We start from the raw sequence: 15,576 nt of genomic DNA on the forward strand, positions 1-15,576 counted from the left end.
CCCACTGTATGTGTGTGTGTGTGTGTGTGTGTGTGTGTGTGTGTTTGTGTTTAGCAAGTGTAATGGTAAACAAAAATGACAGTTCAGTATGTACCTTGGACTTTTGTTTTAAAGTCACAGTTCAGAAAAAAATCTATAGATAAACGGTAACACTTTACTTGAAGGGGTGTGCATAAGACTGACATGACACCTTCATAATCATGACATGACACATGTCATGAATATGAAGGAGGTTTTATGCATGTTTATGACAACTGTCATTAGCTCAGTTACTTTTAATGCAAATATGACATTATTTGACCTAACCCTACCCCTAACCATAGCCCATAAAAGACATCTCAAACAATGTCATCTTTGCATTAAAAATTACATAACTGAGCGAATGACACTTAATGACAGTTGTCATAAACATGCATAAAAAAACCTTCATATTCATGACATGTGTCATGTCATGATTATGTAGGTGTCATGTCATGATTATGAAGGTGTCATGTCAGTCTTATGCACACCCCTTCAAGTAAAGTGTAACCAGATAAACTATAGGAAAAACTATATATATAGATTTCTCTTTTTTTATTAAAACTGTGGTTTACTAAACAAATTGTGGCTCTGTATTTAAATACATTATATTGTAAATATTTACCTAAGTAAAAAAAAATATCTCATCTAATGCTGTAAACTTCATAAGGAGTCCTACTTGCACATTTCTATAATATTAAAGGTAACAATTACCACAAACTATTAAGTTCAATTGCTATTTATTTTTTCTAGCTATAATAATCAACACTCAAATAAAAAAATGCATGTAAATCATGTAAATCACACATAAGGCAGTTTTTGCATTGGCAATCTAATTATAAAAATTATGTTTCTGCTTCAATTTGCTGTTGAGATAGAATCATTTAAAATTCAGCTAGATACAATAAGTGTTCTTGTGTTATCTTTCTTTATAAATGCCACTTGGTTCGATATTTTATGTAATGCAAATGAAATTTAGCATTTTAATTGTTATTTTTGGAACTTTCTTCACTGTATATAACCTTAAACTCATGGTCACTATAGTGCATATTTCCATGACAATGTAGTGCCTGTAAATGTTAAGGCACACTAGACATAATCCAGAAGCCACCAATTGTGCTGCTGTCTAAGGTGCTGAAAACACAACAGGGGCCAAATATTTTTTTAAGTCCTTGCCATTAACATAACAGTATTTTGACTCTGCTGGTCTTAGCTGGTTTAAACAGGTCTATCAGCTCGGTCAAGCTGGTCTTCAGGCACTCCCAGTCTGAAAAGCCCCTCTAAAACCAGCCAAACCAGCTACTACTGTAAGACCAAATAACTAGCTTGATTTAAACTGTTGTGTTTGTTTGATTTTATTATTATTATTTTTTTTAAGAACAGCATTTTAAGTTATGTATTATGCCCATTTGATTTCATAAAAGTGCATATATTTATACATATTAGAACTGTAATACCCGTTTAACACAAAAGTGAGGAAAGAGGAGCATTATACAGTGATTCAGTGCACTATTAATACCCCTAAGTCTTCTGAGAAATTCATAGTCAATTGGCATATTGTCGGTGAGTAGATTGAGGAAGGGGGTGTGTTAATGCCGGTCACAATGTAGCGAAGTTGTGGAGGGTTTTCTCGGTTGCCATGGATTTGTAAAAGCTATTGACTGCGTTCAGCCTTTCACTGAACGTATTTGTAAGAAACGCACCACTGAAGGGAAAGCATCATCGCTCGAGACATTCCGCTGTCGAGCGCTAACAGCTCGAACTCTGCGCACTTCGCACACAAACTACTGCGAAAGGTAAGCACATCTTTATTTTATTTTTTATTTTTTTGGCGAGGAGAGGTTTTATCCTCGATATGTCATAAGATACGCGTGTTTTAACACTTTGAAAACCTGTTATAGGATGTATGAGAGTTATAGTAAAGCGCATCTGACAGGTGAAATCAAACCCGGTTATTTCCTATTCCGATGAGTAGCGTACTTGCTCTGGAGTCCAGCTGTGATAGAAAACCCTAATGTAAGTCTTTTTTACCTAATGTGTGCTTTCACGGATATTAAGGATGTTTACATGATGCAGATATGGCAACATAACTATGTTTGATGTGTCTGGCATCGTTTCAGTGTAGGTAGGCTATTATAGTAAGAACTGCATCATGTGTATTAAAGATGGATTTAAGTGGCCATATGCACATTGAATATTGCATTGCTATTTGCTTGAGCCATATAGACGTATAGAAAAATGAAGCTGTTAGATTTATAGCATAATAGTGGCGTTTTGTTCTCATGAGACTTAATGATGTAGTACAATCTGTGAATCTAAAATTGATACTGGCTTGCAGTTCTTTCTATGCAGTACATGTAGTACTTTCATTGCACTTGTGGTGCTTTAAGCATATTGTGCTTTTGAAAACATGCCCTTGGTAGCCCTTGACATCCTTACCACCAACATTAGATCTTGAAGAGATGCTAATTTTCCTCTTCATGATTGATCTCTTGTGTTTTTGGAGTGCTTGGCTTGCTCTTGGGTTCTCACTGAACCCCAGGCTATATGGTCGTAAAATAAACGGTTTGGTTAAAAGGAAAAAGGGTTTTAGAGCAAGCTGGTGAAGTTCCACAGTGTATTTTCCATTCTCTAGTTGAGAAAATCATCTACAGTATGTATTGCAGTGGCATATGGTGAGCTTTTGAAACGAGGAGGCAAAGTCCCATTCTTGAATTGATGGAGGTTTTTTAAATTCATGTTCCATTTGATGGTGAAATGGTTTCCAGGTTAATGAAACAGGTTATGACATACAATTTATATTACATTATATTATAAAACAGTGATCTTTTTTGAATGAATAGTCATCAAACCCTCCGCAGGTGGATGCCATTTATATATTAAGTAATTTCAGGTAAATTTTGATTCAGATGTGACCAAAAGTAAAGATGTCTGAGTGGGTAAGTTGTTTTCTTTGTCTATTTTTACCAGTTTCAGGATGATTTGCACAGCTTTTTTGAACATCATAGGCAGGTATTATTAAGCTGACAGTGTGATTAATAACCAATCCTCTCTCGTAACTTTTCACTTGTATCCCTAAACTTTTTCCATTGGTTAGCCATTCTTATCAGATTCTTTTAGAGAAGGCAACACTACCTTTTCTTCCTTTGAGAAACCCTGATGTATTGGTATTTTCAAGAACACAGAAACTAATATGTTGATTGGAAGAACGTATAACCTGATGTATCATCAAAAACCATTGAAAAATCTTTAATTTTAAGAGTTTAGTTATACAAAACCCATTTACATAACATGTAGGCTTTGTGAACTCCTCAAGTACTGTAGGCTCTTTAATGTAAAACATATTGAATGCTGCCCTCAGAGTTGAATTTTGATGTGATTATGAAGCCTTTCCACCTATTATGAAAATCAGATTCTTTCTAAATCTGTGTCATGACAGCAAGATAAGTTACTCTACTGTAATGAAAACAATTAAAGTCGCATTAGAGACAGAAGGCAGCCTCGCGTGCTTTGAGACTTCACGAGTGAATTCGGTAGGATGAATTAGCACGATGATTGGTTTCTTCTTCGGTCCACAGTAAAGAGTGTGGAAAAGCCAGATAAGAAATGAGTTGGATGTTCCTCCACTGAGACAGTGGGTGTGATTTGCTACTAATGAGTGGTGGCAGAGGAATGAACATTGTGCTCATCTGAGCTTGTGAGAACATCATAGATTGCTGGTTTTCTATTAAGTGTTTTTAAAATCCCACTTCCAGGAACAATAGGCCTCATTTATTTCAAATTCAAATCTTGCTTATGTATGATATCCAGTAGGGCTGATTATCATTATTATGCAACAGTTAACCTGATAAATTGGGTCGGGTCACACATTTGTGTGTTTATTTACTGGGCGATTTAACGGCGAAATTATAAATCATTAGGCCGGCACATAGTTTGAAAGCATTATGATTCATTATATGAAAGATATTTTACAATAGCAAAGTTCAGTGCACTTTATAGTAACAAAGTTCTAGGTTTCAGAGCTCATAAGAAGTTCTAAGGAACATTATCAACCTTTCGAACCAATGGGTGACGTTTCTTTTTGGATTTGATGACCAGGAACTAACATAGCCATTTAAGCAATTAAAATTTGAATGGAAAATAGATTAAATGGTCAACTGTTGTTACTTTTTATGTTCATAACGTCTTATGTAAGTTTAAACTGGAATTCTTTCATGGCATAATGGCCATTTATTTGCCAAATTCTGCCAATTGAGGCCACTGTGAGGAAACTAGGGCAAATTCCTCTCACCAACAGTCCACAAATAGAACAATGCAGGACGCCACCATTATTCTGTGCCTATCAGATGCCTGCCATCCAATAAAATGATTTTCTATTTGTACAGTTTATGTGAGGATCAAGTAGTGTCGCTTGTTGAGGAGAGGTGTGCTGTTTTCTAAACATTGAGATTTATGATTGAACCTGGCGGATGATAAAATTATTAGAGAATAAGGTACTTAAGCATTTCTAGGGACCAGAACACCTTAGCAACTGCATAGGAAGCACCCTAGTTTCATGCTAGAGGGTCTTGCGGTCAAGCACCAGAAATCTAGTTCTTTATACTCTTTGAGGATCACTGTAAATCGATGTGCGATAAGACCTTTTTCTTATTCATGATATACTTTTATCTTATTCAAAGGTTGCAAAAACAATCCAGATTTCATTTTGTGTGGGAGATAACCTCTGTGGCTGAGCGAAGTGTAGGCTAACTGATTTTCACTGGATTCGAACCATCGCAGGCAGAGATGAAACCTACAGCGAGGCCTCTCATCTCCATGTGTGATGCCATATTCACTCAGACATACAAATTCAATTGAGGAACACCTGCGCCCTAAGCTAAAAAACATGCTGCATCTCTCTTTTCATTTTCATGCGAGCTTAATGCAGGCACCGAAGTTTTCTAAAGCAGAACGACACTAAATAAATAAATAAATGAATGAGGGTGGCATGCCTGAAAAGAAGCGCAGATATGATGTGAATCTGTGTGAAAGGGAATGTGAGAGGGAGGAAAAGTTATTCAGAATGAGCTCTTTAGTCTGGTTTGCAAATGTAACATTACTGGGAATGTCACAGAGTTGACATTTGCAAACTTTGCAAACTGGATTTGGTTTGGTAACAAACACAATATCAGTTCTAAATCATTTTTCTCAAGGACTAAGTTAGAGAGTATTGTTGTTAAGCTAAACATACAAACAGCTTCAGAAGGATAGTTCAGTCCAAAAATTAACATTCTGTCATTACTTATTTATCCTCAAGAATAAACCTGTATGACTTTGAGCATATAGTGGACTCTCCAAAAAAGTACAAAAAACTCTAAAAATACTCCAAATGACATATGCACACTGTTTTAAATTTATGACAAATTTAACCAAATTTAAATATTTATTCACTATTTGTTGTCATTGGCTTGAATACTGTTGCAATGCATCATCTTGACATTCAAAGTTTGAATATGTAAAAGGCATGAATGAAATTTAAGAGATACAGCTTGTAAAAAGTAATGGTTTATTCATAAAGTACGTTTTAAAACCATATTTTAAATGTTTTATATAAAATAATTAAAAAATATATAATATTAAAAATGTATTTTGTAATATTATAATATTCTATATTCTATATATTTAATTATAGTGATTTTTTGTACTTCAGAATTTGGTTTATCAGCAGAAAAGAGAAAGTCTTACTTATTTTAAACAACATGAGGGTCCTAAATTGTGACAGAATTTGTAATTTTTTGTGAACTGTCCCTTTCATAATTAGAACAATTTGGACCTATGCTGTACTTAAGCCTTTGCTTAAGGTTTTCTATTACATTGAAATTACAATATAAGCTTCAGTTGTCAATTCTGAAGACATTCCTCACAGTGGCAGCACCTATAGAAACAATTTTTCATGATTACTAGCTTGAAGCCACTATCTCTGAGATCCACTTATTGTTTATTAAATAATTTTCTCTGAAGGAGAGGGCAGCGCCTGTGTGTTTGTGTGTAGCCTGTGTATTCTGTGGTTTTGAATGTGGGTGTGAAATAGATCAATTCTGTCTGTTCAGCATTGGGGGAGGGGAATAACGGGTAGCCGTAGTAAAGATGTGGTGATTATAGTGATGGAGATTCTCCCCCATACCTTATTTAACAGGCTGGTTGTCATTGGAGTGGCTCGGTCACCGTCATCAGTTACACCAAAAGGAGAATTAATATGATGAGGTAATACGGAAGGACAAACCTGAAAAGGAGGTCAGTCTTATCGACATGTTCAGGGTTCCCTTTATCCATCCTTTCCCAAGAGGCAAACAGAAAGCAGGGAGAACACTAGGCCTGTACATTTTGCAAATGCCTAAGGCAGTAGGAATGCACAGTTTCTGTATGATTCATCTAGCGTTAGATGTTATTTGATCATTCAGTATTTTTTTGGATCTTGAAGCACTGGATTGTGAGAAAATGCCCTTTGGCTGTTTGTGTATATGAAGTAATATAATATCTGCTGCGCACAGGCTATATCTCAGAGAAGCACCATTCTTTTTAGTTTGAAGTCAACATAAAATTATAATCGACCCTGTTTATCTCTCTTTAATGCAAATTCCTGGTCTTATTGTGCACGTTTAACCATAATTTAACATAATCACCTTTTATTAATCATAAAAGCCTATAATCATAATTTTCAAAATGTAACAATTACTTTTTCTTTTTTACATTAATACTAGCCAAAATCCAAATAGAGTGCTGCAGCCATGAGTTCCCTCAAGATTTTCGTATGGGTTTTTATAATGGGCTGTTTCAATTTATAAGTAAAACAAGGTCTAAGGTCTTATAATAATAAGTTACTACATAAGAATGTTTGGGTGTGAGTGTGTGCAGTTTATGTTATACAACAAATCATTAAGTATTGTCAAGTTATGTTTACCACAGACCTTATTTTACTCATGAATTTAAAAATTTAAAAATATATATATTTTTTATTTTATTTTTATTTATTTTATTTTATTTTATGTATTATCTATTTTTATGGCTGTTTATTTATTTATTAATTTGAATCAAACTCACATTTAGGTCCGTCTTCATTCTGGTGTGGAATGCCCATGATTCACTAATGTCCAGTCAATTCTTGATAGAAAAGGTCTCCCTGTATATATACTTTTTTATCTGAAGATCCTATTTCTTTCAGACATATTGTAATTTCAACTTTATATCTATGAAATCGCTGTGATTTTTAGCTCCTAGTGTAAAAAATATCTCAGAATAAGAGTTTATTACTGATTTTAAACTTTAGTTTTTTACAATTATTTTTTATGTTTTGCCAACCATACCTGTGAGGCAAAATAACGTCAGCGGCAACATTTCCTGCACGTGCCCATCCCCCAGCATGCCTGTGGTCAGAGTCTGATTAATGGTCCTATCTCTTACACAAATCTCCACTTCCACAGATGCACTTTAAATCTTATTCATGAGGCAGGACATATCAGTTAAACAACAGGAGATACGATTCTGAACTTTTCAAGACCGCAGGGTGCCGCATTAAAAAATCATGCTATTATATGTCCCATAACATGGTGTGAAATATAGCATGCTCATGATGTCTACAATATAATGTTCCCTGTGATAGAGATATGAAACGCAAAGCATGTGACACTGATGGAATTTATACGAGCCATTATTCAAATCAGCAAGACCCAAACTGTGAAGGGAGCGGATTATATAAATAAAGACAAAAAATAATAAAATGATGAATGGGCTTTGACCGCTTATGGAATAGCCACATCTTTGTCCCTGGGGTTCTCATAAAGGAGGTTGTGTTTCAGGGTATGGGCAAGCCTGGAAAGGCACTGCAAAGATGGAGTGGAGGGAAAGAAAGGATGCTAGAAAGAAAGGATGAAGGAGGATAGATGTGACAGCCATGGGGACCTAAAAGTTCATGGCAGTGAAAAGGCTCATTGTGTCCGGGGACGTGATATGAAACATGCAGAGGTTTGCTTTTGCGCCAGTTTGTCCGTCTCGCTATGTAAACAAGGATGTACCAGTCACAGGACCTGCAAGAAGACCTTTAATGAAGAAACATTTAACTCTTGCGTTAACAAGCTCCTTTATAAATTTAAATGGACAGTTCACCCCAAAATGAAAATTCTGTCATGTTCTTCCAGACCTGTATCATGGTATTTTTTCTTCTGTGGAACACAAATAGAGATGTTTTAAAGTATTATTTTCCCATAATGACACCAGATGAGAACCTGGGGCTGGTTGCATGTTAAAAGTTAAAGTTTACACCTAGTGTCATTGTAAATGTTGGATAATGTCGTAGCAGAAAAGTACTTTTTTTTTCAAGCTTTCACATTTAATTCAATGTGTTGCTTGCCATTTCTTTGTAATTATTTGTTAAATTTAATAGCAATTTCTAAGAAGAAAAATAATTCCACAATTCTACACCACAAGTTTTTTTTGTGTGTGTGTATATATTTATGAAAGTATTTTTATGGGCCTTAATTAATTGTAGATTTTTTTTATTATGTACATTAAAATATACAAATTATTTTATTTCATGTTTATTTATACACTGTATTTCAATGGACATTCCTAATTGTTTTGGTTATTGAAAGGCTGTTGCATCCCTACACAGGAGCTGTCAATCTCCAAAATGAACAAAAAAACACCATAAAAGCAGTCAATACAACTCAGGATCTATATAACAAGTCTTCTAAGGCTAAATGATAGCTTTTTAAGTAAACATAAAAAAGTAATTATTGACTGAATCTTGCTTGACAGCTATGTTTACTATTCACTATAATCGTTCATGCTGTTTTCTTCCATACAACTTCTTTTGTATCACAAGTAAGAAAGAAAGTCATACAGGTATAGAATAACACAAGGGTGAGTAAATGATGAAAATTTAAAATTTTTAAAGAATTATCCCTTTAAGCATGACTGCTAGGATTTAAATCGACATCCAACCTAAGCTAAATAATTTAGCAATGGCTTGTGGGTCATTAACTTGTGTTATTGTCTGAGGTCAACCTTCATGCCAGAGCTAAGGACTTCAGCTTGTCTTGCATCACATTGTAAATCAGTTCTAATGGGTATGAACTCCATATGTGCACACATAAACAAAAACAAGACCAGCAGGTGCAGTCCCCATGTGAATGAAGCCATTTCTGCCTTCTCTAATGCCCACTTCGATTTGTTTATCATGCACTATGGTCTTAACAAGCCTCTCTATACAGTATATCCAACTCGGAAACCAAGTCTATCAGAATGACAGTGTGTGAGACCCATATATAACACCCCCATTGGGACCCATTACATTGAAGGTGTTACAACGTGCAAATGCAAATGCAAATGCAAAAAAAAAACCACAACGCGCATACTGCTAATATATGTGCGTGCCCTGCATAGAGAGAACATGTTTACTGGCTAAGAGCAGTAAAACGCTATTAGCCGGGCATCAGAGGGTTGATGAGCATTGATTAGAAAGAAGCATGGAAGGCATAATAAATGGCTCGCAAAGTAAACTTCAGTCACTCAATGTGCACTTAAACCTTAAAGACACTGTTGCAAAGAAAAGCATCTTAAGGTAATTAGATTCAGCCTTTTATACGTGAAGTGTTGCACAAATCTCAACATATGGCCAAAGTTTGTGTGGAAATGTAATTGGATTTAACCCAACGCTAATCGAATTAGCTAGTTAAATTATCTAAATAATTACATTTGAGTCATTCGGCAAACACTCATTGTAGATGTGAGAAGAACTTGCATCAGTCTTCAAAACATGATGAAACTAAATTCATCCCAATAAAGTCATAAAAGCATTATCTTGAATGTAAATTTGTGTTTTTAACCAACCAACCAGAATATTTCGTCGATATCTATCTATCTAGCTAGCTAGCTATCGTTCTGTCTGTCTGTTGTTCTGTACGTCTGATAAACATTCATCAAAATCAATCATTCAAAATCTAAAAGCTCTTAAATCTTTTTTTCTAAAAAAAAAAAAAAATTAAAACAAGGCTTTTTCCTAAAAAAAAAAAACATTGTTTTTTCTAGTTAATAATTGCAGTTATAATAATTTATTTTAATTAAAATTTTTTACATTTAAATTTGAATTTCAATTCAACATCCTGTTTGAATCCTCAATTCTAATTAATTTCATAATTCAGGAATAGAATCGGAATTTAAAAGACATACTTTATGTGACAAATTTCCCTGGAAATGTACTGTGTTCCTCCTTGTTAGGACACCGTTTAATCTCTGACAAAGACTTTGTGGAAGGACAAGACAATCTTTGTGTCTGTCCTTGGCACTGTGCGCACCTAATTGTGCTTAGAAGCACAGCGATATTCAAGATCTCAATGTTCACATCCTGCAGGAACAGCAACTGTTGTACAAGAACGCTGCCAAACCTATATAATTCAAAACTGTTTCTTGGACCAAAACCCCCATGTCCCTTACTGACCCCGCCGAGAGCCCACAGCCCTGTGACCTCATTACAATTACTTCTGCATGTCCCAGTGAAATCCCTTAAATTCAAGACAGATTCCAATTTGTTCAATTTATCTTTATATTTAGAGGGAATACAGATGTGCTGTTAGTTCCCATATGGGTGATTGGTCGCTAATTTGGGAAACCTTGGGAAATAAGGAAACTAGGTTCTTCAGTTTCTTGTAACAAGCTTTTGCTTGCAGTTAATTGTGATGAAAAATGCTGTTATTGCTTCAGTTTCCTACATCCCATTCCTGTAGCTCAACTGGTGCTTGCTTGATTTTAATACACAAACTGAGAAAATATCTATTTTTATGCACTTGAACAAAAACATGTAAATATACATCTCAAAAGCTTGAACCCTGCTGCAGTTACATGATTGCAAATGTCATTATTGCAGAACTCAGGAGGGGATAGCATTTGATTTAGACTTTATTTTAAGAAATGTAATCACTATGCTTAGCGGCAATTGCTACATGGCAGATTTAGGTACATAAAGTACCAGAAAACAGAGCATACGTGATGGTAATTTAAGCTTAATTGTTTTTGATAATTACAAACATGCAGGTACACAGCAGAATCGGATGCAAAATGTTCACGTTTTACATAAACTGTACAGTTGCTAACTTTGCAGTAGTGCTTTCTTATCATACAAATAGAGACGGAATGATGTTGTAAGCAGAAACAGTAGACACGGGTTTAGTTTAAAAAAAAATAAAAAATTATGTAGTATTGTGTTTAGAAGCACATTTCCATTGCATAGGGACAAATGGTAATAAATTTGGTACAATCATTTTGAAATTATGAATTATTTTGCCTTATGTCATGTTTTTTTACTTTTTTTATTTCATAATTATCACTTAGTATGTCATAATGATGATTTACTATAGCATGATTTTTTTTCTTAATTATGTGGCAGAAATGGCATCTAGGTTGTGTTCTTATGGCATAATGTTGTGCTGCAAATGTGAAAACTTTGAAGGCTACAGAAACACTGCTTAAATTTAAATTACACATTCTGCAGAAGGTGAAAATCTCAAGATACTTCAGACTGTTTTGGCTCAAGAGACGTTAAATGGTAAAAACAGTTCAGAGTTACATTTAATGTTATGTATCCTGGGAAACGAATGTCCTACTTTAGAATGAGGATATATTTGAACTGTTATCCGACACAATGGCAATGAAATAAGTTGCTTAAATGCAGAAACTACGGCATGCTGAGTGCCAATTCTTGTTTGTTGTGTTGTTTACTAGTAGGCAAGTAGTAGCTACTCAGCTGTTGTATTCAACCTTAAGTTGCTATATGTGTGAACACCCCTTAGCAGTCAGATTTAAATGTGAAAGACCATGTTTGTATGGTTATTTTAAGAAACATATAGAATACTAATCTGGTTCTTTATCACATTTTAAGAAATGTAATCACTATGCTTAGCGGCAATTGCTACATGGCAGATTTAGGTACATAAAGTACCAGAAAACAGAGCATACGTGATGGTAATTTAAGCTTAATTGTTTTTGATAATTACAAACATGCAGGTACACAGCAGAATCGGATGCAAAATGTTCACGTTTTACATAAACTGTACAGTTGCTAACTTTGCAGTAGTGCTTTCTTATCATACAAATAGAGACGGAATGATGTTGTAAGCAGAAGCAGTAGACACGGGTTTAGTTTAAAAAAAAATAAAAAATTATGTAGTATTGTGTTTAGAAGCACATTTCCATTGCATAGGGACAAATGGTAATAAATTTGGTACAATCATTTTGAAATTATGAATTATTTTGCCTTATGTCATGTTTTTTTACTTTTTTTATTTCATAATTATCACTTAGTATGTCATAATGATGATTTACTATAGCATGATTTTTTTTCTTAATTATGTGGCAGAAATGGCATCTAGGTTGTGTTCTTATGGCATAATGTTGTGCTGCAAATGTGAAAACTTTGAAGGCTACAGAAACACTGCTTAAATTTAAATTACACATTCTGCAGAAGGTGAAAATCTCAAGATACTTCAGACTGTTTTGGCTCAAGAGACGTTAAATGGTAAAAACAGTTCAGAGTTACATTTAATGTTATGTATCCTGGGAAACGAATGTCCTACTTTAGAATGAGGATATATTTGAACTGTTATCCGACACAATGGCAATGAAATAAGTTGCTTAAATGCAGAAACTACGGCATGCTGAGTGCCAATTCTTGTTTGTTGTGTTGTTTACTAGTAGGCAAGTAGTAGCTACTCAGCTGTTGTATTCAACCTTAAGTTGCTATATGTGTGAACACCCCTTAGCAGTCAGATTTAAATGTGAAAGACCATGTTTGTATGGTTATTTTAAGAAACATATAGAATACTAATCTGGTTCTTTATCACTCTCAGGCCAAGAGAATGACAAAAAGAGAGCTATAATTGGTGTTCATTCTGGTCTGTCCTTGACAAAAGAATTTCAAGCAAAACATCTCACAATTAACCCTAATTAGTGCATACTGATCCTTTTTTGCCATTCTGCAATTCATCTTCTCTTTTTCTTCTAAGATTTAGCTGTCTACCTGCGCTCTCCTAATTAGCATCTAGCTGGGAAAGCGAGCGTGGATGCGTTACTGTCAGCACCGAAGCCCCTCAGAGACCTGCTGTTATATGACTCACCTCAAATATGGCTGCCAAAGTGGTTTCACTTCTTTGTCAGTTATTGTACCGGCTGACATGGATGAGAAGAGACACGAACAAAGCAGTTTTGCACACTTCTTTCCCACTAACGATGTTTGAGGAGAACAGTTATGTTAGCTTTCAACACAGTCTTTTTCTATATGCTCATGTGTCTACATGCATAGAGAGGCTTTGTGTTGGGCTAAATGCATATGACAGCATAACAATAACCGTTAGGCATTTCGTCAACATCATTTGCATAGATTGTTCTGATCAAAAAAAGGTATTTTGTGTCACTGACAAGCATCATTGTAACCGTCGATTTATATTTTTATATATAGTTTTTCTTTTCTTTTTAATTTTTCCATAATTACAAACCTGTTTCTGCCTGTTGTATAGTGTACGTTTCAAACGTTCAGCAAAGGTTATTCGAACCCCCCTCGTTTAGAAATGTCACAGATCCAGAACTGTCAACAAACCCAGTGGTAAATTGCACGATGCAGGTGTTCTTCCTGCACCCGAGGTCTGTTAAATGCGACCCTTGTGGTGATCTGGCAGCGTGTGGTGGTAATTGGACGACGGGGCTGTCCATCATACAAATGGGGTCGAGAATCAAAAAAAGACCTGCCTACGTTTTCACAGGCCATCAGCTATGATTGACACGTTGAGCTCTGCTGTGCAATAACAGCCCCGAGCGGTTTGTATCTGATTCATTACATCCACTAACTGAATCTTTCAAGACTGCTGTGTTTGAAGTTGTTTTCACTACTCTTTAATGTATTATTTTCCATTGACTGCAGCTAAGCCGGTTACTATGGGCAACCTGTGTCACATGGGACCCTTGATAGAACTACTAGCGTGTGAGGTTCTCCACACGTGCACACAGCAGAAAGAAGAGGAACACTATTTCATCTGGCTGGTACCATGAGAGAGAATTCATGCAGTGCAGAATTCAAGTATTGTTCAGTAGTGTTGATAAGAGCTGCTTTTAATTTTCAAAGCGGTTTTGGCAATTTAGTGCTATTTTTTTTTTAGCAAAAATGATAATTCTTTCATCTTTTATTTATCCTAATCCATATGACTTTCTTTCTTCTATGCAACCCTAATAGGAAAAATGTCTGCACTACAAAAAAATTATTTTTCAAAGTAAAAAAAAAAAACAATGATTATTGCTATTACTTCAAAATTTCATGTTTAATTAAATGTTACTTGCTGTTTTAGCTTCTAAAAAGGATGCAAAATCTCCATAAAATGACCTAAACTTGCTAGTTTTAGGTCTTTTGAAGTCATATGATAAATTTGTGTGATATACTGACTGAAATTTGCATCATTATTCACTGATAATCTTCCCTTCCAGCTGTTAACCACTGTAATCGGATCATTGAGTGATTCAGAAGTACTAACTAGATTAATCAGGTTTCCTGAAAGAATTGTGCGAACTGAATAATTTTGTGAATTACTACAAAAAAATTATTTTTCAAAGTAAAAAAACAAAACAATGATTATTGCTATTACTTCAAAATTTCGTTTAATTAAATGTTACTTGCTGTTTTAGCTTCTAAAAAGGATGCAAAATCTCCATAAAATGACCTAAACTTGCTAGTTTTAGGTCTTTTGAAGTCATATGATAAATTTGTGTGATATACTGACTGAAATTTGCATCATTATTCACTGATAATCTTCCCTTCCAGCTGTTAACCACTGTAATCGGATCATTGAGTGATTCAGAAGTACTAACTAGATTAATCAGGTTTCCTGAAAGAATTGTGCGAACTGAATAATTTTGTGAATTGAATCATTTGTTTAGGAACTCAAGAACTCAACTCAAGAACTTTGTTCAAGAACTCAAAGAATGATTCGTTCACAAATTAGACATTGCTACCTCTCTCATGAACATACCTATAGGAGAAATAGGGCAGATGTAAATGATTTTTCAAAAACGTTTAATCTCATGGCTTTAGAAGATTTTGAATGTAGCAAGATGAGTTTGTTCAGCTTTTGCATCATTTTTTGAAGTTTGAATAGTCTAGTCCGTTTTAATTGCATGGAAAGACTTACCTGTTGTGTTCTACAAAGAAAAGTAAGTCCATGGATTTGGGTGACATAGGTTGATTAAATAATGTAAGAATTTTCTTTTTGAGACTTCTATGATCAACATGCCCTCATGCAGTCACCCACAATGGTCACCAACTAAAAACAAAGAAATAAAGAAGGAGAGATTGGAAGTGGAAGGCGTAAGTAGAGTAAGGGCACATACTCATGTTCATCTCCCGCTGATCCGTCATACAACGGCACCATATATAATGTCACTTTTTGTTTGGACAAAGATAGAAAAACAATCCCGCTCCCATGTCCCCCTCCCTCCACCTGTGGCATGAGAGGCTTTGAGCTCCGGTGTACCAGCTCATCTATT

At 35.0% G+C, this 15,576-nt stretch overlaps 1 protein-coding gene across 1 annotated transcript in view; it reads left to right on the forward strand.

Moving 5' to 3' along the window:
- Window positions 1-1,748: 1,748 nt before the first annotated feature.
- Window positions 1,749-15,576, forward strand: part of LOC107713520 (neural cell adhesion molecule L1-like protein) — an 88,200-nt gene continuing 74,372 nt past the window's right edge. The window contains exon 1 of the mRNA XM_016519046.1: window positions 1,749-1,814. The gene's annotated coding sequence lies outside the window, so the exon portion shown is untranslated. The remainder of the gene's footprint in view (window positions 1,815-15,576) is intronic.

The sequence above is a fragment of the Sinocyclocheilus rhinocerous genome, unplaced genomic scaffold (genome assembly GCF_001515625.1).
Source record: "Sinocyclocheilus rhinocerous isolate Xijiao unplaced genomic scaffold, SAMN03320098_v1.1 scaffold57, whole genome shotgun sequence".
NCBI lineage: Eukaryota > Metazoa > Chordata > Actinopteri > Cypriniformes > Cyprinidae > Sinocyclocheilus > Sinocyclocheilus rhinocerous.